This window comes from Mustela putorius, unplaced genomic scaffold (genome assembly GCF_011764305.1).
Source record: "Mustela putorius furo isolate JIRA1106 unplaced genomic scaffold, ASM1176430v1.1 tig00003869_pilon_pilon_pilon, whole genome shotgun sequence".
Lineage (NCBI taxonomy): Eukaryota > Metazoa > Chordata > Mammalia > Carnivora > Mustelidae > Mustela > Mustela putorius.
Window position 1 is genome coordinate 8,823,589 of NW_025422021.1, and position 25,354 is coordinate 8,848,942.

Below are 25,354 nucleotides of genomic sequence, written 5' to 3' on the forward strand. Positions count from 1 at the left end.
TGGATTGAGAGAGGCACAGACCTGAGGATGGCCCTCGCTCAGGTGACAGCTTCTGTTAGCACAGCACGTTACTGGAACTGAGTGACCTAGGAGTTCCCTTGGGTCTCCGTTACTGTCTTCCATGTGTTTGGGGACCCACTCTGGGGCACCATATCACGTGAAGCTGTCCCGTTTCCCTAGTCTCCTCTGGCTGCATGTCACGGGTCTTTTTTTTTTTTTTTTTAAGGTTTTATTTATTTGACAGAGAGGGAGAGATTACAAGTAGGCAGAGCAGCAGGCAGAGAGAGAGAGAGGGAAGCAGGCTCCCTGCTGAGCAGAGAGCCTAATGCAGAGCTTGATCCCAGGACCCTGAGATCATGACCTGAGCCGAAGGCAGAGGCTTAACCCACTGAGCCACCAAGGTGCCCCATGTCAAGAGGTTTTAATTTGTAAAATGTAAAATGAAAAGGAGCTTTAGAATAGAATTAACTATTGTTTATGCATTATATGAATTTATGCATTAAATGAATTCATGCATGTGAAGCACCAAGAGAGCTGCCTGGAATGTATTAAGCTCCAAATACTGGTTATGAGCATGATCATTACAAACATTTAGACTTATCCTACACTGTGATCAGTTCTAAGCGTCTTCAACATTTGCTTTGGATTCCAAATTCTACGGCTTCAGATTTTATTTTCTCTTTAACAAGTTAGCTTGACCACATCTTCATGAACATCTTGTTCTAACCAACTCAGTCAGCATGAACAGCTCAACTGAGGAGAGCAGGACAGGCAAGAAGAGATAGAGTGAAGGCAGAGGCACCTCCGGTTCACTTCATCACCAAACATCAATCTTGCGCCACAGAGAAACACAACCAAGGAACCCAAGAGGGGAAATTCAGGAGGGGGCATTCCATTGAAACCAGCAAAGTCACAAATACTCATTTCCTGTTACACAGTCTGTACACAGCTTCCAAGCACCATTAGGAGGTAAGAAAAGATGATCTGTGGTGAAGGGGGGCAGGGAAGTGATGCCTAGCCTCATCCTCAGTGCACTGAGCTTGCTAAACGTGCCTGGGAGAAGGCTCCACCAGATCCGGGTTACTCATGCAACTCATCCTACTGATACCAGGAAATCATGAATCAATGCCAACTGCTTTAGAGAATAAAAGGAAGTAAAAGGCTCTAGGGTAGAGCCTGTACTGAAAGAGACAAAACCTCTTGCTTCTCACAGCATAACATTTGACTAAGAAGTGTTAAGAAGTTTCTATGACCCAAGAGCCAGGGAGAACAGTGGGTTGTTTTTTAGTAGAGGCCAAAGTGTCCACTTAACAGTACGTGTGTCAAACCCATTAAATATAATGTAAAGCTGGCAGACAAGAACTCCCATATGGGTGTGGGTGGGGGTTGGGCAGGGACGGGGCGGGGAAAGGGACAAAGAGAAAAAGAGAGATTAGGGGGACAAATAGCTGAGCAGAGGCACAAGAAAGAGTAAATTCTGTGCTTTTAATAAATAGCAATCTGTTTCAGCTTTCTGCATTATCTTCAGGAAAACCATATTAACAAATAAAATCCAGAAAACTCTATTAAGTCTTTTCTGAAGCCAGTTACAGAATGCTTCTTGATCAAATTGGTATTTCAGACAGGTTCGAATTATTCCTTTTAAGTCTGGTAGCATAGTCTTTTGAGTCAAAGGTGAAGACGGCACCTGCCATGACAACTGCTGCTGGCTGCCTTCTGCTTTGTTTCCGGTGGCCAGGCCCCAAGCATACCTGTCACCTCCCAACCAGCTCCTCGCTGTACGTGATCATGGGAATAGAGTTCTGGCTAAAAGAGGTAAGAAGCTACTACAGAATAAAGTTGGACGTCCTTCCTCATACCATACACAAAAATTAACCCAAAATGGATCATAAACCCAACAATGCACTGAAACTACAAAACATTTTAGAAGAAAATATGAGAGTAAGTCTTTGTGATCCTGGGTCAGGCAAAGCCTTCTTCGATCTGACACTGAAAGTACAAGCAACAAAAGAATCAGTATATTGAACTTTATCAAAGTTAAAAAAATCGGTGCTTCAACAGACACCGTGAAGAAAATGAAAAAGGAAACTCAGAGAATGAAAGAATACAATTGTAAATCATATATCTGATAAGGGACTTGTATTTAGAATATATAGAAATTCTCACAACTCAGTAATAAAAAGACAAATAACCCAGTTAAAAATAGGTAAAGAATCTGAATAGCAGTTTTCCAAAAAAGATATTCAAATGGCCAAGACGCACATGAAAAGATGCTCAACAACACCAGCATTCACGGGGAAACTACAAATCAAAACCACAATGAGATTCCATTTCACAGCCACTAGAATGGCTACAATAATTAATTTAAAAAAAAAAAAAAAAAAAGAGGGGCACCTGGGTGGCTCAGTGGGTTAAGCCTCTGCCTTTAGCTCAGGTCATGATCCCAGGGTCCTGGAGCCTGCTTCCCCCTCTCTCTCTGCCTGCCTCTCTGCCTACTTGTGATCTCTGTCTGTCAAATAAATAAATAAAATCTTTAATATATATATATGTATATATATATATATATATATATGTATGTATATATATATATATAAAAGAGAGAGAGAGAATAGCAAGTGTTGGTAATGATTTATCCAGAAATTAGAACCTTCATGCCCTTCTAGTATGAATATAAAACAGTACTGACGGTTACTCAAACAATAAACATAGAGCTACCGTGTGACTCAGCAATTCTACTCCAAGGAATAGTGGCATGAAAAGAAAAATCCTGTGTCCACACACAAATGTTCATATCAGCATTATTCTTAATAGCCAAAATGCAGAAAATGATCCAAATGTCTATCATCTGATAAACAGATAAATAAAATGTGGCATTTGAATGGTGTATTTGACAGGAAAAAGATAGACAGTACTTGATACCATGATTTATAATGAGTATATATGTTAGGTCTTCTTACCCATTTCTGGCATAGAGCTCCTAAAACCCTCGGAATTTCCTTACTGAGGAGAGTGAATGAGAAAGGGGTCTTTGTTATGTTAATGAGGTGACTTTGGAAAGCAACTAAGGTTGGGGGCTGGCTGCCAAGGACAGGACATGATCACCTGAACAGAGGGTTAGAACTTTCACTCCCCTCCCTGCTGACCAAGGAAAGGGGCTGGAGGGTGAATCATTTGCCAGTGGCGAATGACTTAATCAATCAGGCCCGTGTACTGAAGCCTCCAGGTAACACAGAAGGACGGGGTTAAGGACCTTCCAGGCTGGTGAACAGGGCTGGGAGAGCACAGGCCTGACCAGGGGAAGGAAGCCTCACAGGGCCTTGCCTTGTGCATCTCCTCCATCTAGCTGTTCCTGGCTGATACCCTTTTATAATAAACAGAGGACCTAGGAAGTAAAAATGTTTTTCTGAGTTCTAGTGGCCGCTCTAGCAAATTAAATGAACCCAAGCAGGGGGTCACCGAAACCTCTGACTTGCAGTCAGTCAGTCAAACCTGGGCTTAGCCTGTGTTTGCTGCTCTCTCCAGGTAGACTGTGTTAGAATTGAGTTGAATGGGAGGACACCATACTGGTGTCCACGAACTGCATGCATGTGTGGAAACAATCCCTCCGCACACTGGAATTAGGTCCAGGAACCCATTTAAGTAGAGATATGCTCACATGGATGAGCCCAGAAACATGCTAAGTCAAAGAAGCCAGTCACAAAAAGTCAAATATTATATAATTCTGTTTATATGAAATATCCAGAAAAGGCAAATCTATAAAAAAAGAAAGTAGATTAGTGGTTGCTCAGGGCTCGGTTGTGGGGGAGCTGAGGGAACATGGGAAATTACTGCAAATGGCTTCGGATTTCTTTTTGGGTGAAAATACTCTAAAAGTGATTGTGGTAATAACTGCGTAAGTATGAATGTACTGAAATCCATTTAATTATACACTTTAAATGCATGGAGTACATGGTGTGCAGATTATAATTTCATATTCAGTTTTACATATATGAATATACACGCACATATTTATACATATGAAATTACTAATTGGTGATTTGGGAGAAGCCCTTTAAAAGGCAACAGACTTGCCTGGCTTATTCTTTTGCCTTTTTAAGAAACTGAACTTTGTTTTTTAGCAAAGGTAAAATGCATGTATCATAAAATAAAGAGATCTTAAATGAATAATGTAAGTGCTTTGATACATGTAGGCATTTGTGTTTCATCCTAATTAGGATACAGACTATTTCTATCTTTCCATGTGCCCTTTTGTCAATTCCACCCCTCAAAGGCATTGTTTTCATTAAAAAAAAAAAAAAGATTTATTTTAGAGAGAGAGGGGGTACATGAGCAGGTGGGGGGCTGAGGGAGAGGAAAAGGATCTCAAGCAGACTCCCCGCACAGCCTGGACCCCCCCATGCGGGGCTCCATCCACGACCCTGAGATCACGACCTGAGCCACCCAGGTGCCCCAGAAATGTTGTTTTCTAGTGCCATTTTTTTTTTAAGAATTTTATTTATTTGACATAGAGAGAGAACATAAGCAGGGGGAGCAGCAGGCAGGAGAAGCAGAGGGAGAAAGAGGCTCCGTGCTGAGCAGAGAGCCGGATGCGGGACTCGATCCCAGGACCCTGGCTGGGATGAGATCATGACCCGAGCCGAAGGCAGACACTCAACTGACTAAGCCTCCCAGGCGCCCCATGTTTTCTAGCACCATTGATTAGTTTTGCCTTTTCTTAAAATTCACATAAGTGGAATCATACCACAGGTACGATTTTTTACTACACAGTATGTTTTTGAGATTCATCTATGTTGCTGCATTTATCAGTTCTTTCTTTTTATTGCTAATTAGAATTCCATTTTATCAATATTGTTTATTTATCCATCTTCCTGTTAATGAGTATGTGGGTTATTCCCAATTTTGAGCTATTATCACTAAAGATGCTGTAAATATTCTTATACTAGTCTTTTTTGAACATACGTTTTCATCCCACTTGGGTAAATATCTATAAGTTGAATTGCTAGATCATAGGGTAGGGTAGGTGAATTTTTGAAGAAACAGGCAAAAACCCCCCAAAGTGGTCATACCATTCCACACTCTCCCAAAACAACAGTATGAGAAGGCGCTAATCTACATTCTCACCAATATTTGGTGTTGCTGGTTTTAAACATTTTAGCCATTCTAGTGGGTGTGAAATGAATCTCATTGTGGTCTTAGTTTGCATTTCCCTAATGACGAATACCATTGAGCACTTTCATGCATGCTTACTGATTGTCTATATTCAGCTGACTCTTGAATCATGCAGGGATTGGTGTACCCACTGTCTTTGTGTTGATAAATTTTTGACACCCCTCCCCCCAAATTTAACTACTAATAGCCTACAGTTGTCCAGAGACCTTACCATAACGTAGACAGTCGATTAACACATATTTTGTATATGTGTACTATATACTGTGTTCTTACAATAAAGTAAGCTAGAGAAAATGTTAAGAAAAATCATTAAAAAATACGGTGCTGTATTTGGCTGTCATAAGATTATAAAATATTCCTTTTCTTATAGAAACTTTACCATTTTAACTTTTACATTATGGTTTATAAAGGATCTTAAAACAACTTCTGTGTATGGTGTAAAGTAGGAGTTAAGTTTTTAAAATATGTATGCCTACTGTTACAGAAATATTTACTAAAAATATTTCCTCTTCTGCATTTAATTGAATTGGCATGTTTATTAAAATTCAACTGACATCAATATTTGGGGGGCTAAATCTGAAATTGTTGCATCAATCTACGTTTCTGCCTGTACGCCAATACCACAGCATCTGAATTACTGGGCCTTTGCAAGAAGTCTTGAAATCAAGTGTGAATCTTCCAACTATGTTCTTCTTACACAAATCAACTTTTAGGGGAAAGTGATAGCTGAACAATAGTGTATTTTACAATCCATGGACATGATTTCTGTCTTATTTAGATCATCTTTAATTTTTTTCAGCACTGTTTTATAGTTTTCAGCATGGAAACTTTTTCATACCTGCCATTAAATTTATTTCTCAGTATTTTTTGTTTCATGCTATTCTAAATAAACTGTTTTCTAAATTTTATTTTTTGAATGGTTTGCTCCTAGTATATAGCAATATAATCAACTTGTTTCCCGTAACTTTACTAAATTAACCCATCACTTCTAAGAGTTGAACACTTAAAATTTTCTATGTAAATAATGATTTCATCTGCAAGTGAAGGCAGATTTACTTCTTCCTTCCCAATCTTTAGCATTGCTTCTTTTTCTTATCCTATTGCTCTGACTAGGCCTTCCAGTACAACACCGAACACAAATGGTGAAAGCAGGCAAAACGATTTATCCTAAAATCAAAACGATTTTAGGACCTATATGTTTTCGACCAAAGCTGGGACACTTTATCATTTCTTCAATTTTTTTCTGTTCATATCTCTGTCCTTTCCTTCAGGGAGTCCAATTACATGTTTCAGACTGACTCATATTGTTTCACATTCCTGAGTTTTAAATTTTTAAGTCTTTTTTCCCCATGCTCTTCAGATTTGACCAATTCTATTAATTTTTTTTATATATATATATATATTGACTCTTCCTTTTGCTTCCGTAATTTGCTATTAAGTCCCATCTAATAAAACATACACTTCAAAGACTGCAGTTTTTCATGCCTAGAATTTTTAGTTCCTTTCTTTCTGCTAAATTTCCCATTCTGTTCTTTCATTATGGCCATGTTTTCCTTTAAGGTCTTGAACCTGTTAATAAAAGTTGCTTTAGATTGTCTGCTAATTACAACATCTGGCTCATCTCAGAGTTTCCAGTAAAACATTTTCATGTTTCTCCACATCTCCAATAACTTTTTTATTGTACATGGGCCAAGAATATAATTTGTTATAATAAGTAAGAGTAAATAAATGCTATTTAAACACAAAATATAAAAGCTACAAAAAGAAATGAAAGAGCTCTATACATAGCCACATAGTGTCTCAATATACTAAGTTTAAAAATCCAAATTTCAAGACAGTATATACATATAACAGTATGATCCAAGTTTTTAACTTTTTATTTTGAGGTAACTCTGCAGCTGTAAAATCCCATATATTCTTTACCCAGTTTATATCTTGCACACCTATAGCACAGTAGCATAATCAGGAAATTGACAATGATATACTCCACAGATCTTATTCCAATCTCACCAGTTTTATAGGCAGTTGTGTGTGTTTAAGTTCTAAACAATTTTATCATACCTATATTCAAGTGATCCCCACCACAGTCAAGATACAGACATTTCTATCACAAATTTCCCTCATGCTACCCTTCCTGGAAATATGATCCATTTTTATGAAGGGAAAAATATTAGAACAGCAGAGAAATGCAGAGAAAATAATCAATATGGAAAGTTATTCATACACTGATAAGTTTTAGAGCATAAGAATATAGGGAAGAGAAATACTTTTCTTCTTTATGGGCTGCTATAATGTTTGATTTTTTTTTTAGAACGAACATGCATCATTTTTAATATAAAAATAAAATCTGGAAAATAAACATAACATGGAAATATCTGGTTATAAGCACAGCACAGTGAACAAACAGATAAAGATAGAAGCTGAAAGAAGAACCATGATACTGAAGTGCATCAAATAAGAGAAACTATTTAGAAATCTAGTTTCCTATTATTAGCATACTATCTCCAAATTATGTTCCTTTATTTAAGAAAGAACTGGTCACTTTTAATACTAGGAAAAGATTTCAAAAAAAAAAAAAAACTTCAAAAATTTTGCAGAAACCTTAAATGTCACAATAAATGGAATTACAGTACTTATTAATAAGATAAGGATTAGGGGACAATTAGACACTTAATAAATATCACTTAGTAAGAGTTTCCCGAGTATAATTTTAATATTCTTTCAAAAAAATCACATTACAGTATTACATTATTCCTTTAATGCTGGGCCAAAACTGTTAGCATGTGGTACAGACTCAGAATAATTTAGAGAAGAGCTTTCTGATGGTCAGTTTTCCAAAGATGAAATGGATTGTCCCAGGAGGTTAATGAGTTCTAATCATTAGTAATCAGAAGTCAAACAGAAGCAAAATGCTTATTTGTAACAGGAATGCTGCAGAGGAGATTTGGGCATCAGAAATATGGTTGAGTAAGCTCTTTTCCAAAGCTGAGGTTCCATCAAGGGTAAACAGAGCCAGAAAGCCTGAGATCAAGTTCTGTTCTCCTGTATAAATTTTGGGATAATTTATACTAAACCTGTCCCATCATTTGTAAAGGAAATGACATAAAAGTGCTTTCTAAATGGGAGAAGTACTAGTTGAGTAACACTATTATTCGAAGATAATGCAAAGGATACTGGGTTGAAACCCTAACAGAAGTTATTTATGTGGTGCTACTTCCCTAGTTGCTAGAAACACTATGAAGAAAAGCGAATGTTGTTTTTTTTTTTTTTTAAGATTTTATTTATTTATTTGACAGAGAGAAATCACAAGTAGATGTGGGGCAGGCAGAGAGAGAGAGGGAAGCAGGCTCCCCGCTGAGCAGAGAGCCCGATGCGGGACTCGATCCCAGGACCCTGAGATCATGACCTGAGTCGAAGGCAGCGGCTTAAACCACTGAGCCACCCAGGCGCCCCAAGAAAAGCGAATGTTAAATGGGCTAATGTTAAAAAGCTATCAGATGCCTATTGTTGGAGCATATTTAACCTTCCTTCCTAGAACAAGCCTCGGGTAGGCAGCTGAATGTCATTTAAAATCCAGTACACACAGTAGGAACTTGACAGCGAGCTCCTGAGGGGATCTCCAAACCGACGAAGCAAAGACCCAGGCTCTGCAATAGGATTCATTGCTACCCAACATAACTATGCTGCACTTGCAATTCCTGATTTATTAAGGTTCTTCTAAAAGATTTATTTATTTATTTGAGAGGGGGTTGGCGAGCAAGCAAACCTGAGGGGGAAGGTCAGAGGGAGAAGCAGACTCCCCGCTGAGCAGGAAGCTTGATTCAGGACTCCATCCCAGAACCCTAGGATCATGATCTGAGCTGAAGGCAGACCCTTAACTGACTGAGCCACCCAGGTGCCTCAAATTCCTGATTTTTAGAATGGAGGTTTGGGACAGTCAGACTAAAATAGCTATTAAAAGTTCAGTTTGAGTGCTGTAATAGATTTCCAAGATAACAGACCTTACCGCAATTATGTGCAAATCTATCCACTGAGCAAAACCCTTAACCACAATATCAATCCTCCATCATTTTGCAAATCCCCTTTCTCTTACTTAAGCCATCCATAATTATGAGTTCAGAAGAAAAGAAGGAATCTCATAGTTCAATCATGAACACTTTGAGATTTTTAAATATCCTAAAATTACAAATATTTATTAATTTACCTAAATAAATGAGAGCTGTTAAAGTAGAAAGAAATGGCTGTGTAATTGTTCAAATAAATTTTTATAGGTTGACTGATGGAAGAGCACTTTTACTTTCTTTTACTTAATCCTTGCTGCCCAAGAGCCAGGAGTCTTAGTATTAGAAAATCTTATGTGGATTATAGTTTAAGTCACTACTGTACTTTAAACACTAGACTAAATCAAATTTCCTTCTGTTTCTGCTCATACACTCCCATTTGTTTCTTAGGACCCACAGATTTTTAACAGAATATAAAATACAGTAATAGCAACACACCTATTCACTGAAAGAGACAAAAAAACCCATACCCAGTTTTTACTGCTATATATGATTACTAGACAATCTCCTTTACACATAAAATTACTCGCCCAGAAAAAGATCTTTTCAAGCTGACATTTTAATTAAAATGGATGCTTATGTCTTCTTGAGCCTGCCTCCCCAAATAGAGAACTTGGGATATTTATAATTCTCTTCCTTACACACCTGCACCACACTGTATGCTTCAATAACAAGGTGACTATCAAAATACAAAAGATTTAATACAGTCATAATCACTATTATTCTTTAGGCCAAGTGTTTTGGCAGATCCTGACTCTAGATTCTGAGAATAAATGGGGAATTCTGCATATAAATTTTCTGGTAAATCATTATTGTATTTAAAATATTTTTTAAAAAATGTAATGAAGAGCTTAATAAAATCCAGCAGTTTAACACTCCCTAGCAACAAACACAGGAAATTGTGTTTTCCCATGCAAAGTGCACAAACATGGCCAAGATCCTTTTCAGGTTAAGAGACAGAAATTGGGAAGACCAAGCTCCTGAATATTTTCATAGCTACTGCTCCTGAAAAGTGGTGCCTCTTGCAAGAAAAGGATAGAACAAAGATCTTAATGTTGCGGGTCTGAAAGATATCCACATCAAAACCAGGTATAGTGGTCCTAACCTAAGCAGCTGGCAAACCGCAGGACGGATGTGGGCCCTCTTCTGCCTAATAAAATCTGAATCAAACACTTTGCATCTGATTCTCCATGTGAGCTTTTATGCAAACTTCTAAAGTGCAAGGAATCCTGGGGTGGAAGAGCTATTCTGAGAGATTTCACATAGTTCATGTAATTAGGGAAACCACTTCCTTTGATTGTAAGTGTTCAAAACAGCTGAATTTCTCCTATCAAAGGCACTCTGTGATTTGGGTCACCTCTTTTACTTTCTCTTTCATGTTTCTCAGGATGAGAGGTGAAGCTGGAGAGCACATTATTTAGGGGAAAAAGAGATCTTGCTTTTTGTTTTAGGGATTGAACTTACACTATTCAAAAGACTGTCATTTGGAATCTTCCTTTCTTTCTCGCCCTCTCTCTCCTTCTCCACCAAGGCTCTTCCGTAGAACACAATCCAAAATGCCAATTTAAGGCTGATGGAAATGGTCATATTGTGTGTAGAAGAATTCTAAGTTTCATGTTTGGGTTTAAAACGTAATTAGGAAGAATGGTAGTCTCCAGGATCTTGATCTCCATATTATGATTTTTTGTTGTTATAATGGTGGAATAAGAGAGAAAGAGACAGGGACAGAGAGAGAGAACTGGAAAAAGGAGCCTTCTCTCCCCACTCCCCTTCCCCCCCATAAAAAGCACAAGTCACCAGCAGCAAAGATGGTAAAAGAAACTACCATCCTGTTCTTTTCCTGTATTGCTGCAGTATCCTTTTTCCCTAAAAGTGGAACACAAGCTTATTCAGTGAGGAGGTTCATGCTGCTTTGCTATAGATAATCTTAGCACTGACGCCGATAAGGTATTCAGTTCGACTTCTAAAATATCTTGGTCAGTTTAGCACAGTTAGGATTGTCAGTGAATATACAAACTAAAAGGTAGAAAATAATTCGCCACTTATCAACCACTTCGATGCCCATATTTCTACTGAATCTAAAGATGAACAATAATGTATGTACTACAATCTCTAAAATTTTATTTTATTTTATTTTATTTTAAAGATTTTATTCATTCATTTGACAGAGATAGATCACAAGTAGGCAGAGAGGCAGGCAGAGAGAGAGAGAGGGAAGCAGGCTCCCCGCTGAGCAGAGAGCCCGATGCGGGACTTGATCCCAGGACCCTGAGATCATGACCTGAGCCGAAGGCAGTGGCCCAACCCACTGAGCCACCCAGGTGCCCCGGCAATCTCTAAAATTTTAGTTAATTTAAATGTCAGTTATTTAAAACTCTGGATGGTTAATAAAAACTAGAGATGTTGTCAGTCACATCAAGGAAAAGGGTTTTGAGCCATATGAATTAAATACAACAAATTTCTCCAGAGTGACAGTAATACTACTTGCCTTCATTATATTTGATCCTTACAATTCAAGAGAAACATAACTAAGCAGGATTATCCCCATTTTATAGATGAAGAAACTAAGTTCCAGAGTTAGCTATCTTACCCTACAGCCTAGTCAATAAGAGCAAAGTAGAAGAAGCTCTAAAAGTTTAAACAGAGAAGAACAGGGCATGGTCTGCATTGTTCAGGATCCTAAATTTCTCTTACCATAGTCTAAAAAAAAAAAAAAATCACACCAGCTTCTCCAGCAAATACATCACTTTAATTCAGAGTAAGCCAAGTATAAAGTGTGCTCCTGGGAAGCCATAGTTTCCTCACCGTCTACTTAACACTTAGCTTTCCAGCGTCTGTGTCTAAGATGCTGCATTCCCATCGCCTGGCTCATCGCTGTCATCTGTGGAATTCTTTTCAGGTTCTTGATCTTATTGTGCCTTTCAACATCAATTATTTCTTCTACTATCATACTGAGTCAGGTGGTACCTAAATTATTAATGTAAGTGTTGAAGAGGACATGAATAAACGTATTTAATTCCATGAGGATTAGGCGTTCTCCACGTACTTGTTAGAGTGGGTACACATTCACCTAATCTGTACACGGAAACCTTATTTCGGTACTTTTACTACAGCACCAGACACACTCTGCCTTCCACATAGTGTTCCATCCTCTTTGTTCCTATCACTGTTATAATCCTAAGCATGTCTCTGAGCCAGGATGTACTGAGCACTTGCTGTATGCCAAGCACTGCATCGAAAAGCCTAGACTTACCCGAAGGTACTCTGAGGTAGGTGCTGGTAGTGTCCTTCCAAGAGACCTGAGGACACAGGGCACAAAGAGCTCGTCTAAGGACTATGCTAGTCAAGTGGCTATGTGAGGGATTCCAGATTCTGACTCCGGAACCCACACCTCAGTCCACTGCCTGTGTGTGGAAGGTGTTTGTCGGCAAGTTTTCTCTCTCCAGGTTCCGCTGTAAGATCCCCCCAACATCTCGCACAGTTCTGGCACAGATTAATTCCTTAGTAAATGGCCTTTGAAGTAAGATGAAATCACAGCACAGTAAGGATGGAGAGGGCGCTACAGCCTAAATAAAAGGTTTAAAAAGTGCATCACAGCCGTCTCCAAATAATCTGAGGGCTGCCAGGCGGAAGATGTACCAGACCCAATCCACACAGCACAGGTGGTAAGACAGTACTAGAATCAGCGGACCAAGTTAAAGGGTAGCAAATTCTAACTGAAACTAGTTAAGGCCTTTAAAAGAGAACAACACTAAAGAAAAGGAAAGGAAAAAAAGGTGCCTTAGTCTAAGGTTCCTATTATCAGTGATATTTAAAGTGTCCAGATGACCAGGCAATGGAGAAAATAACCTCATCCTGAGACTCCTTGGTTAGGGTAGACCAGGGGTTCCTCAACACCAGTCCACTAACCTGCTGCATCAGTCAGGGCTAAACGTTTCTTACATAAACACACACACACACACACACACACACACACACACACACACACACTTAGGCTCTGCTGTGGAACTGCTAAATCAGAATCCTGCAAGCACGACCAAGCTACAAGCATGTTAACAAGCCCACCACGTCATCCTGCTGTGCGGCCAAAGTTAGGAAGACCGGACTTATGAGGTTCTTTTCAACCTTAAGCTCTAATTTTATGAAGATGTGCTTTCATTGGTCTCTTCACTGTATTATCACTGCAGTTACACTTCTGAAGCACCAAAGACATTACGGCCCCTGACTGACTCTCACGGTTTACACCAACTCTCCTTTCACTTTGTCCTTTCTGTGAACACGGACTGCGAGAGCTTTTTCCAGGAAGTCAGCATCCACTTGGACTTTCCCAATTGCTCAGCATCTTTCTACATGTGACCCAATCTGTTTTCAGATCCGAACTACTTTTGTGACCACGCACAAAAACAATGACCTCAGCTCTCTGGGTGAGGAACTCTGAGAAGTTTATATCATTTTGTGATGGCCTCCTAAAATTTAGAAGTTACATATAAAACATGTATTCTTCACCATACTTCCTCCTCTTAGAATACACAAATATTTAGGTAAAGCATTCAAAAATAATGTTCCCGGGGCGCCTGGGTGGCTCAGTCGGTTAAGTGTGAGGCTGTTGATGTGGCTCGGGTTAGGATCTCGGGGTTGTGAGATCTGCTGGAGTGGGGCTCTGCATTTAGTGAAATCTGCTTTTCTCCCTCTCTCTCTTTACCCGCCCTCACTGTCCTCTCTCTCAGATAAATAAATCTTTAAAATTATTATAATAATAATGTCCCTTAAATTTCATCACCTTCATACTAAAACCTTACTGAGGACTCTATTGAAATGAGCCTCAGTTTCTCATCAATAAATATTTCTGAGTGCCTACTATGTGTAAAGTGCCACTGGGAGGTGGAAATGGAAGACATGAAAAGCAATTCACGGTGCATATTCCTAACATATGTCTAAAGCTTACTACGTGGGAGGCACTGTGCTAAATACTTCCTGGCCATGCTCCCTTTCAGTTCCTTTAACAAGCATATGAGATCTACCAATGTTCTCTCCAGCTTGCAAATGAAGAAAGTGAGACTTGGTGGGAAAGTCATGTGCCCTGGGTCACTAAGCGGGTAAGTGGAACAGCTGCGAGAGACTCTACCCCAGGATGACCACTTTCAAGCCTGAGTTTCTGGCCACCGCACTACACAGAGTCCTCCTCCCAACCACACCACTCCACAGCCGGATGAGAGAAGGGGAAAGGCTCACAAAAGCAGCCCAAGACAAGGGCTCCCCTGAGGTGTAAAAAGAGTTCTGTGAAAACACAGAAGGAATACTGAACTTTCCAGGGGGAGGCAATGGAGAACGTTCTGTCCTCTCCTGAAGCTGATGCACAACCTGCAGGAGGGGAAGGTAGCAGGAGAGGGTTAAAATTTTGTTAAAGGGCCTAATGTCACATTAAGGGGTTAGAATTTATTCTATGGGTAATGGAGAACTATCAAAAGCTTCTGTTGCAGAAATGACATGCTCTGATCTGTTTTTCTTTTCTTTTTTTTTCTTTTATTTTAAATTTGGTATCCATATGGCAGATGGATCAGAAAGGGAAGATAGCCAGATGCTGGAAGGAGATAATAATGACTTGAATTAAGAGAAGCAGAGATGGAGAGAAGAGAGCACCAATTCCCAAAACAAACAAAACCCTTTCCATTGTCAAGAAGATTTACAGGGTTGGGAATACAGCTGGACAAACCCATTTCCTCGGGAGCTCTGTCCTCCCATTGCAGGGACTTGGGTTTGGAATGCATTCATTGGAGAGAAGTCCCCTGGGGAGGGCTGGGGGTGACATGGAGCTGTCTCTAGGAAATGGAGGGTTTAGAATCGGTCTTGGTTGCAAACTACTCTCAGACACAGAGGAGGACATGAAGCCACATCAGTCCAGTTAGCTGCCATCCTTACCACTGCTTCTATTAGTTCTTAAAACTTGCTCCTTTCCCAAACGGTTGCTTTGCAATAAATCCATAGGCCAGCCGAGGGTCCACAACACCGAGCACATCCGAGCAGACCCTCAGGGGACCTGCCTCCCACTGTCCTACTGTCATCCTTCTGTCCGCTTGATTTTTTGAGATTTATTTATTTGTGGTTAAAATACCTTCTCTTATTAAGAATATCTAAATGCCACATCACTTCCTAGCTGAAATGATGGATTCTGCCCGGCTACGGTTGTTAATTGATACTCATTTTGAAATGTGTTTTTCTTTTCATTGACAATTCTGAAAACAACAATTTGTATATGTGACTGGTTTAACGGTTCTCATCTCTAGACAGTTTATTTTTCACTCCACCTCAAAATGAAATTGTTGAATTCCTAAGCAACTCTTTCCCCATCTCCATCACACTGGGTATCCATGGCAACATGTCCTGAAGAACTGGTACACTGTGGCATTTCATTGTTTAATGGAGCACCTAATGTCAATTACTATACACGGAACTTTATATGTGTCTGTATTACTTAATCTCCTTCATATTCTATAAGGCACATAGGAGAGCCTCTGAATTCCCCGGAGACAATGCATTATCCCCTCTAGCGGGTAAAAGCCAGAGCAGAAAAACAGAGTGTATGCACAAGGATGATTTAAGATCTTTGGACTGCTGCTGCTCTGCTGTTTTCACCAAGTCAGAAGACACAGCCAAGGGTTTTATCCAAGCAGACAAAAAACTCTGCACAAATGCCGCTACTATGTGAAGTAATTATAATCCCTAAGAAATTATATGCACGTTGTTTTCAAAATTGCTCAGAGACGAGTCAAAATCTCAAACAGGATTCTTGTTTTAGTCATTACCACAGTTCAACAGAATTTGCGCAGATTCTAAAATCTTGTCAAACACTGTGGTTGAAGTTTTTGTCCTACACTGATATAATGATATTCTAGTGATGGTAACAATTGTCCGCCTGACTGTCCCTCTCACACTGCCGATCTCATTTCACCTACCAGACAGTCCAGGACAGAAATGCAAGGCCCACCCTGGGCAGAGCACTCTCCTGGCTGGGTGTTCAGCGCCCGTCCCAGTCCCATCACCCCCTCACCGGGCACCACAACAGATTTGCACACTTTGTGGGATCCAACACATTGTCCTGTCATATGCCGTTCTGCTCCTTAGTGAAGGTGTATTTAAATTTCCAACTGGAAAGATTCTCATCATTTTTACCATTCTATTTTTTTAACCCTCTCATCTTACAAAGGGGTAACAGATTGGTAAAGGGAGACCTTCCAGAATCTAGGACAAAACTGTGAATGCTACTTTCTAGTCAACAGCATAGAAATACGAGGCTCATGACGCTTTGTGTGTGTGTGTGTGTGTGTGTGTGTGTGTGTCTTATATATAGTAACAGAAATTAACTGGATAGCATCTCAGAACCGTTTTTCATGGGGGGATCTGGGGGGCTCAGTCGGTTGGGCATCTAGCTCTTGATTTTGGCTCGGGCCATGACCTCAGGGGTGCTGGGGTTGAGCCCCACATGCACTCCATGCTCAGTGGAGTATCTGCTTGAGATTCTCTCCATCTGCCCCTGCTCCCACTCACACTCTTTCTAAACTAAATAAATAAATCTTTTTTTAAAAACCCAGTTCTTCGTTAAGCAAATACATATTGTCTATAAGATGCTTTCTTGAGGGGAAAAAAACAGTGATATACTATGGACATTTTTCCATGTCAGTAAATATGGATCAGGATTGCTATTTTCCTTATCGGCTTTTCATTAAATGAGAATACCAGAACTGATTTACCTGGTCCTCTGTTGCACATCTCAGTAGCATCTAATGTTTCATGGCTATAAAAACAACACTGTACATTTATACATTTATCAAAGGCACCTGTTTACCCATAACCTTTGGATATGCTCTTAGTTGTGAAATGCCTAGTCATAAAGTATGCACGTTTTGATACACAATGCAAAGAGGCACATTAGAGTATATCAAGGTATCCTTCTACTTAAAATTTAAGAGACTATCCATTTCCCTAGACCTCACCAGTAGTGAGAATTTGCATTAGTTTTTATCTTTAGCAACAGTGAACAGTCTATCTTTTTGTGAAATGTCTCTTCATGTCCTTTTTATATTAGCATATTTGGCCCTAAGTTCTTGACTCCACTTATATAGGTTTCAAATCTAATTTCTAATTATGTATAAATTTGTAAGAGCAGTTTCAGCTTAATTTTAATAGGTCAAATACAGATAAATCATGTAATTAAAGTTTTACTTCAAAATACTCCCAGATCCCTTAAAGAAAGCATTTGTGAAAGTACAAATGTAACAGTTATGAACATAAAACCCACTGCAGAGACCTGGGCTCCAATCCCGGCTCTGCTACCCAGCACCAATGATTGGACACAAGTTATTTCATTCCCTATGTCTCAGTGTTATCATATGTAAATCTGGCAATAATGTTATTTCATGGATTCTAAGATGTACACTCCTTTCCCCAGGTATCACTAGCATTAAGGTTGTATTACAATACGTGTCCCCTTGTAACTTTCACAGGCAGCCTTTTTTCTTTCATCGTGGTGCATGGAGTAAGGCTCATTTTAAATGAAAAGCATCTTAGATTTGATGAGACATGGTAGTACCAACCTTCAGGGCTCTGGTCAGGATGAAATGAAATGGGGCAGCTATGAGCTTAGCATAACAAACACTCCAGGAATGTCACTAATTATTGATACAATGTTACATATCCCTATAAGTTTGTTTTTCATGTTTAATATTTCTAAAATTGAGTTGAAGAATGTTTCTTAGTTCCTGGAGTCCCATTTTAAAGCAAAACAGTCAAAAGTTCTTCATTTCAAAATTATCACAGATAAAACCAGTGCTAGTGTAATAATGTACATTAAAAGGAATTCTACTTGAGCAGGATGTGATCTATTATTTTGCTCTCTTAGGAAAGAATCAGCTCAATAATATTCCAAAATCATGATCTCAAACAGTGGCCAAAGAGTTATGGGAAAAACTACTGCAAAGAACTTGAAATTTTCCATTCAAGTCAGTGTAACCATAATGCTTCCCACCTGCAGCTCTGTCACGGGATCTTCTGCAGACGTACCACCCCACACAAGGCTGCTTCTTGGGACTTTCAAGCAAGAAATGCCTCAAGCAGGAGGGTGAGACACACCAAGTACTAAGGGGAAACTAATGCTCTCTTGCTCTTTCAATAATTTTCATGAATTTTTTTTTGCCACAAGATGCACTCACTGAATCCCTCATAGGAGTCAACAGGGGTGGGAAGGTTTCCATGAGCTGAGAGCTTCAGCTCACAGAGAACCAAGAGGGCCCGGGTTCAAGTTCCAGACCTACCCCTCACGACATGTCTTTGGGCAGTAAGATCACTTCTCTGCATTTCTTCACCTGTGTGTAGGTCACAATACCTAATTCGCTAAGCTGTTACCTACTGGCAGAGTGCTGGTAAATGGGAAAAGTTTAACAAAGGATTTTGAGTATTACTACTAGTTGTTATGTGCAAATTGTGGGGCTTCTGATTTCATCTGTTACTTCTTTTGCCCTACCTAATTTGGGATAAATTTTGCTAACATTGCATTCCAAATCAATATATACATTTCTGGGATGAGAACCTTCCTCCCCGTCCCCGTCTCTTTTAGAAATTGGGCAATTTTTTAAAACAGGCTTCCCAAGAAAAAGGGTCTGGTTTGTTTACAAAAAGTGTACATTTTAGCTTTTTCTCATATTCATACAAGTTTTCATCATTTTTCTTCCCCATCAAGAACTCTTCAAAATAAAAACATGCTTACTTTCAGCTGGGGTATTAAATTTGAAAGACGCTAATTCTAAAGGTTATCTTTTTAATGGAATCCTCAAAAAAGCAAAATTCTGCTTTTAAGCAAATTATTTAAAAAATATTTTTCTTCTCTTTCCTCCATTTTGAATAGCAGAACAAGTCTTAAAAGAAAGGGTGAAAGAGTAGTAAATCGTTAAATTATTTAACTATGAAAAGAATATTTAAATGAGGTAGAAACAGACGCCTGGGTGGCTCAGTTGCTTAAGGTCTGCCTTCGGCTCAGATCATGGTCCCAGGGTTCTGGGATCAAGCCCTGCATCGGGCTCTCTGCTCAGCTGGGAGCCTTCTTCTCCCTCTCCATCCGTGATCTCTCTCACTTTCACTCTCCCTCAAATAAATAAATAAAATCTTAAAAAAATAATAGTAAAAGAAGTAGGAAATGGAATGCAGGAATAGGAGTTCATAATCAGTGTACATCCATCCATCCACCTTTTCATTCTTTCTTAGGCTCGCTGAGGACATCAGAGGGAAATGACTTCTGGGTGGCCCTCTGCAATGGAAATTTGCTTTCTTACTCCTTATTTGTTGTGCAATCAAAATCCTGGTGTTTACTGAGTGGTCATAATGCTAGCCCCTACTTCTCTCTTGCTGTTAAAAAACAAAACAAAACAAAACAACAAACCACCACAAAACCAACCCAGAAAGGACTGTGGTTTGGCGAGAGAATAAGTGTCCATTTCGAAACCACATGGCTGTCACATAAGCGAACAATCCTGGCAGGCTCCACTACATTTTCTCAAACCCAGAAAACACAAACCTCCTACTTGTAGTGGTCAATGTCAGAGTTAAACGTATGGCTGCTGCCATACCGAATATTTACCCTGCTCCTCTAAGCACGCTTCACTGTACGAAACAGTCTGCCACAGCTTTCTGCAACCAGAGTCCTCCCTCTCCTTCTAATCTGACCAGAGAAATAGGAAATGAATATTCTCTTTATTAAGAAGCCTACTTTGTTACTTTGGGCACCACCTTTCCTTCCGTGCCAGCACTGGGATATCACAGCACTGTCTCTGTCGTGTCCTAGGCCGGTCATTCTTTCCCCTACTATATAGTGTGAAATCCAAAACTCTATACTCTAATTTACATAAATCTTATTGAAGGGCTACAGGCAAAAACATGACACAAAGCGCTTTTAGAAATATATATATATATATATTTAGAGACAATGTCTCATTCTTTGCATTAAATGTTAAAAGTTCCACAAAGAAATATAATTATATTGCTTCAAGGCATTTGTTTTTAATTATGCTTGTGGTATAATTTTCAGCTCACTTACAATGTACACTGTCCTGTATAATGTACTGTAAAACAGAATTCAAAGTGTACATCCTTCAATTTACAAAATTAAAAGAAAAGCCTTTTGAGAAAACTCCTCTCTGGAATGAAATGCATCTTCCCTTCTATTTCCAGTGTGTACTGATATTTTAAGTGTTAGACCAAAACATACTTGTACATTCAATGCCATGGAGTTCTATTTACAAGGAACATATCTGAAATTTGACTTGTTTTCTATTTTCAAACTGTGAGATAGAGGCTTCTAGGTAGAAAAACATGAGTAACTGAGGCTGCTGTCGGGGTAATCGGAGATCTTTGTTTTGCTGTGATGAGAGCTTGCACCTAGCCAAAACACCATAAAACAATATACATTCTTTAGCTACAGTACCAGGACTCATGGGGATATTAATGATCTGAAGACTGAAATACATGGGTAAGAATTTATTATGATGAGAATGTGCTTTTTTGTAGGAGGTAAGATGTGTGATATTGTACAAGGGATCTATTTAAAAGTGAAGGAAACATGCACATTGTCCACAAAATATATAAACAAACCGACCAGGCAGCTGATAGTCAATGTATGAAGGAAAAAAAAAAGATACATCGTTTCTTCTCAAAATGATCTAGTACTTTATAAATACATGCCAGGTATAAACTGCCTGCCCCTCAGCTCTGTGCCCACACTTCCCTTTCCTTTGTACTGCTAGAGCTGGACCTGATAAACACTTCTCCTTGGTTGGCAGGTGTCATTTTTGGCCCTGGAGGGTCTCCACAAGGCAAGTCAGAAGAAGGGGCATCTCTTCCTTGCTCCTCAGCCCTCTCACACTCAAAGTGAGCCAAACGGGAGGATCAAACTCAAAGGCAGCCAACGGGAGGATCCAGGGGGTGCTCGGCCTCCAGCACGCCTCTCTGGCGCCCTGGCGCCCTGGTGGCGGGCTTCTGAAGCCACAACCTACCAGGCCGCTGCCTGCTTGCCCACCGCCCCGCCCCCCAAGCAGGGGCTGTGTGTTCACCAGCGCCGGCCCAGGTAACGCAGAGAGGAGCTGCCGGGGAACCACTGGAACCCATGGCACCCCGTGGAACTCAAGCCGGTAGGCGGGAAGACTGGTGAAGTGGCTTCAGCCCGCGGAGCCATGGTGCGCTCGGACACCACCCACTCCAGCTACTGCCTCTCCAGCCCGGCTCCCGCATGGACATGCTTCTGAGTCTGTCGCATCCCTGAGTCGTTGCCCTTTACCGCCGTGGGGGTTGGGGGGGAAGAGTTTAGTCGTCTACCATCTGTTACTAGTTAATAATTCTCTATATTAATTCTCCTGACTAATATAGAATTGGTACAGGGTGTGGTCCCAGGCTATCAACCTTCACAAATAGGATTTTAGAGTTTGCTCATGCGCTTAGGCAGGAATACAGGGCTCAGTTTCCTATCCATGGAAAATGGGATATTAATAATCCACAGACTCAAGTGGCATCAAGATCGATCAGGCTATCACCTGTGAGTGGGAGTTCCAACTAAAAGGCCCGAAAGTCAGAGTGGCTGCTGTCCTTGACCGTTATGGCAGTAATGATGAACAGAAGGACTACGGGGACGAATGAAGTCTTCCGAGAGCAAGGAGGTATTGACCAAAAGAAAATGACAAGTTCAGGTCCTTTAATCCCCAGTCCAAGTCATAGTCTAAGGAGCACAAAGCTTCCATAACAGATCTAAAAGAACCTTTTTTAACTGTAGCCACAGGGCTGATATTTACAGAAGTCAAAAACAAACTTTATTGTGTGTATTGCTGAATGACATCAGTTGAATCCACAGCCTCACCAAGTTCCTCCTGGGGTATTTAGTGTACTGATCGAGGAAGAATGGGATGTGACACATGGAAAGGGGTACATCTTCTTGGATTCAAGATGAAACTGACAATTTCTAACCTTAAAGTCATCCCGAGGCTCCCTTGCCTATGGAAATAGCTTGTCCTCTTGTGTCTCAAGAGACTAGCTTTCCTGGGATGCCTGGGTGGCTCAGTCGTTAAATGTCTGCCTTTGGCTCAGATCATGATCCTAGAGTCCTGGGATCAAGCCCCACGTTGGGCTCCCTGCTTGGTGGGAAGCTGCTTCCCTTTCTCCCTCTCCCCCTCTCCCTGCTTGTGTTCCCTCTCTCTGTACATCTCTGTCAAATAAATAAATAAAATCCTTAAAAAATAATAAATAAATAAATAAATAAATAAATAAATAAAAATAAAAAATAAGAAAGAGAGATATTAGCCTTCTTTTGCTGGACAACTTCTGCTGGATAGCCTCACCTGGAGAGGACACCTTGCAAAGGGATGCCCGTTCTCCTCGAGATCTGCCACAACCACCCACCCGTCCTCAAATTTTAAGATGCTTCAGAAGGTCAGGTACATAGTAACACCCAGAAGGAAATAATTTACAGCCAAAAAAACCACAAAGGTTTTGTTTATATTGGAACAACCGAGGGAATATGGGAGGAGTAAATATCAAAGGTATTAGAGGAGAGTGGGAACATTTAGATTGGATTGCTTTCATGGATATAGAGGCATTTCCTAGGGATTCTAGATTAATGCATAAGCTCATGAAGCTCATGAAGCTTAATATCTTCCTTGCTTGGCTGACTGATACTTGAGCCCAGTGGTAGCCTACATGTAATAAGGCTGAGATGCCAGAACTTCCATGGCATGATATGAAGGAAGGAATCTAAAGGCTTAGGAAGAAAAGAAAGTTGGAGTGGATTTATCCTATGCAACCTGCATCTCCACCCACCTACCCCAACTCCATCTGCTGAGAAGGAACAGAGACTCTCCTTTCGCTAAGACAGTGAAAAACACATTAAAAAGGAATATTGCATCTCTGAAAAACTCTGTGGCCATTCTCATTTGTAGACCAAGTATGACCACAGGTGATACTACCACTGACAGGGATGGAGACTCTGTGTGGGCCCAATAACACGGACTTTCCCCACATTGAAGTTGAACAGCAGTAATGACCGTCACTGCCGAAATCTTCACCAGCTGCCATGTGGTGCCTCCTTCACCATTACCGTATCCCGCACTGCACGGCTTCTGATGGAAGAAACCATTTCACAGCAAAGGAAGTGCAGCAACGGGCTCAAACCCCTGCGATTAATTTGTCTCACCACATTATCAATTCACTCAGAAGCAGCTAGCCTAACAGAAGTGTGGAACGGCTCAGGAAGTCTCGGTTACATCATCAAGTTGAGAGACAACATCCTAAAGGCACTTCTGAGTTAGAGGATGAGATGTATGCTTAGAATCAGAGGCCACTGGATCTGGGAATCCAGAGAGGCTAGTGGAGGGGCCCCTGGGTGGTTGGTTGGCCAAGCATCCAACTTTTGGTTTCTGCTCAGGTCATGATCTCAGAGTCATGAGACAGAGCCCAGCCTTGGGCTCTGCACTCAGTGGGGAGTATGCTTGAGATGCTCTCTCCCCCTCTGCCCCACTTGTGTTCGCATTTCTGCACTCTCTCCCTCTCAAATAAATAAATCTTAAAAAGAAAAAATAAAAGAAAGGGAAGTGAGACTGGTTCCTATCAGTATTAGATCTAATAATCTATTTACAGATTATTTGCTCCCCATCCTAACAACTCTGAGCTCTGCTGGTTTGGAGGTCTTAGCCCCCAGTGATGGAAATTCTTCCACCAGGGGACGCAATAATGATCCCAGTGAACTGAAACAGGATACTGCCACTTGCCTATTTTAGCTTTTTTATGTCACTGAGACAACAAGCAAAAAAAAAAAAATGTTCCTCTACTGACCAAAGCAATGAATCCCAATTACCAAAGGAAAATTGGGTTATTGCCAAACAGTGGGGGCAAGGAAGTCTATATCTGAAACCCAGGGGATTCTATGGGGGGACTCCTAGTACTTCTATGCCCAAGAATAAAAGTTAACGAAACACTATGACAACCAATAATAGGTAGGACTATTGAGGACTCAGAACCTTTAGGAATGAAATTCAGGTCACCCCAGCAGGCGAAGACTCCCAGCCAGCTGAGGTTTTGGCTGAGGAGAAAATGAAATAGAAAATGAGCCGTGGAAAAAGAAAGCCAGAGACCAGGATTAATCACAGAAATGAGAACTATAAATAGCGATGGTAGTAGATTTGTATATTTTTCCTTTTGCTTGGTATCTGTATATGCATATCTAAATATACACACTTATTTGTATACATCAACTATTTCTTCTTTTTCTTATCCTTATTTTTTTTCCTAGCTCTAATGAGGTATGACTGACAAAAACTATATGTATTTAAGATAAATATGATGGTTTGATATACATAGACATTGTGAAATTACAATAGTACTAATTAACACATAACATCTATCATAGTTACCTTTTGCATGAGACCTCTTGAGATCAACTCTTAGTAAATTTCACATTAGTATTAACTATAGTCACCATGTTGTATATTACATCTCCAGGACTTATTTATCTTACAACTCAAAGTTTGTACCTTACATACCACATTTTCTTTATGTACTCATCCATCAACAACACATAGGTTGTTTCCGTATCTTAAGCTACTGTGAATAATGCTGCAATGCACATGGGAGTTGGATTTCTTTTCAAGATAGTGATTTTATTTCCTTTGGATATATACCCAGAGGTAGAATTGCTGGTTTATATGGTGGCTCTATTTTTAATTCTTTTGAGGAAACCCATACTGCTTCCCATAGTGGCTATACTAATTTACATTCCCACCAACAGTGTATAAAGGTTCCCCTTTCTCCACATCCTTGTCAACACCTGTGATCTTCCAACTTCTTGATAACAGCCAAACTAGCATATGTGAGGTGACATTGCACTGTGGTTTTGATTTGTATTTCCCTGATGATGCGTGACGCTGAGCATCTTTTCACATACCTATTGGCTAGCTGTATGTCTTCTTTGGAAGAAAGGCTATTTCCTCCATATTTTACATACAAGTTGTTAAAAGTTAACTTTGTGATTTAGATTTTAGGTAAGAGTATTCAGTGGGACAATGATGGAATTCAAAGAGAAATTAATAAAGCCAGCAAAG

At 40.0% G+C, this 25,354-nt stretch overlaps 1 protein-coding gene across 5 annotated transcripts in view; it reads right to left on the reverse strand.

Annotated features, from left to right (window-relative positions):
* MAP3K20 (mitogen-activated protein kinase kinase kinase 20) overlaps positions 1–25,354 on the reverse strand; it is a 178,667-nt gene that overhangs the window by 115,572 nt on the left and 37,741 nt on the right. Inside the window, exon 1 of one of the 5 annotated variants that reach the window (XM_045066829.1) lies at positions 12,484–13,162. The exons of the other annotated variants lie outside the window; for them this stretch is intronic. The gene's annotated coding sequence lies outside the window, so the exon portion shown is untranslated. Of the gene's footprint in view, positions 1–12,483; positions 13,163–25,354 lie in introns of those variants that run through there. 5 annotated transcript variants of the gene reach the window in all.